This window comes from Mus pahari, chromosome 9 (assembly GCF_900095145.1).
Source record: "Mus pahari chromosome 9, PAHARI_EIJ_v1.1, whole genome shotgun sequence".
Taxonomy (NCBI): Eukaryota; Metazoa; Chordata; class Mammalia; order Rodentia; family Muridae; genus Mus; species Mus pahari.
Genome location: NC_034598.1, coordinates 71,513,342 through 71,515,044, shown reverse-complemented (window position 1 = coordinate 71,515,044; position 1,703 = coordinate 71,513,342).

The window sequence follows — 1,703 nt, the reverse complement described above, 5'->3', positions numbered from 1 at the left end:
GAGAGAGAGAGAGAGAGAGAGAGAGAGAGAGAGAGAGAGAGAGAGAGAGAGAGATTGATTTTCTGCCTGTAATATCTAGGATTCTCACGGTGATGTTGTATCGCACTTTGCCAACTGTTATGTCCTATGTAGGAAAGTGAACAGTAACTCCACACACAGTCCTCCAGATTTCGGGATTGCTCACTGTGAAGCATAGTTTACATCCTGGTGGTTTCAACATTTCCTTCAAATGTTTTGCCTTAGTAACTTTTTTTTTTTTCTTTAGACCTCTGTGTATATAAAACTATGTTCTCTACCGTTTCAGATATAAATATCTCTCTCTCTCTCTCTCTCTCTCTCTCTCTCTCTCTCTCTCTCTCTCTCTCTAAAACTCTTTTGCTAGTTTTCAGGCCTGTTGCTATCTTTCTTAAGCATCAAGGGCCCCTCTGTCTTCCATTGAATCCCTGTATGAAACGTGAGGCCCAGGGAAGATATATAGTGCCTGTATTCCAAGCTCAGCAGGAAGTAAGCAGTCTAACTGTGCTTAGGTCATCTACATGTGACATGTGACATGACCTCAGTCATGAATATAAACCTTCCCTATGGGTATAGACAATGAACAGGCAAATAGTGGATGACAAGCACATTGCAAGCAAGATTTACAATTGCTTGCACTCTTTATCGAGAGAAGAGAGATCAACTAGTTTAGAACACTCTTCCCTAGTGAAACAACCTTAAATAATTTATCTTACCAGCATGAATAGCCCAAGGTAAAATTCACTTTTGCGATTTCTACCCACGACAAAAATTCCGTTCTTGGAAATGGAGGAAAAAGAACATATGTTTTGAAATACCAAGGCATGTTGATGGCTACTTGGGAAAAAGAGATAACGTCCTGCAGTCCAGTCTCTCCATTTGTTAACTGACAATGGTGATAAAATGGAGTCTCTCATAACAACAGATACTGAGGAAATCCAAAACATCATCAGATCCTACTATAAAAGGCTATACTCAACAAAACTGGAAAACCTGGATGAAATGGACAAATTCCTGGACAGATACCAGGTACCAAAGTTCAATCAGGATCAGATTAATGACCTAAACAGTCCTATATCACCTAAAGAAATAGATGCTGTCATTAATAGTCTCCCAACTAAAAAAAGCACAGGACCAGATGGGTTTAGTGCAGAATTCTATCAGACTTTCAAAGAAGACCTATTTCCAACTCTCCTCAAAGTATTCCACAAAATAGAAACAGAAGGTACTCTACCCAATTCATTCTATGAAGCCACAATTACTCTGATACATAAAACACAAAAAGATCCAACAAAGAAAGAGAACTTCAGACCAATTTCCCTTATGTATATTGATGCAAAAATACTCAATAAAATCCTCGCAAACCGAATCTAAGAACACATCAAAATGATCATCCATCATGACTAAGCAGGCTTCATCCCAGGGATGCAGGGATGGTTTAATATAAGGAAATCCATCAACTTAATCAACTACATAAACAAACTCAAAGACAAAAAACCACATGATCATCTCGTTAGATGCTGAGAAAGCATTTGACAAAATCCATCACCCCTTTATGATAAAAGTCTTGGAAAGATTGGGAATTCAAGGCCAATACCTAAACATAATAAAAGCAATCTACAGCAATCCAGTAGCCAACATCAAAGCAAATGGAGAGAAACTCGAAGCAATCCCACTAAAATCTGGGA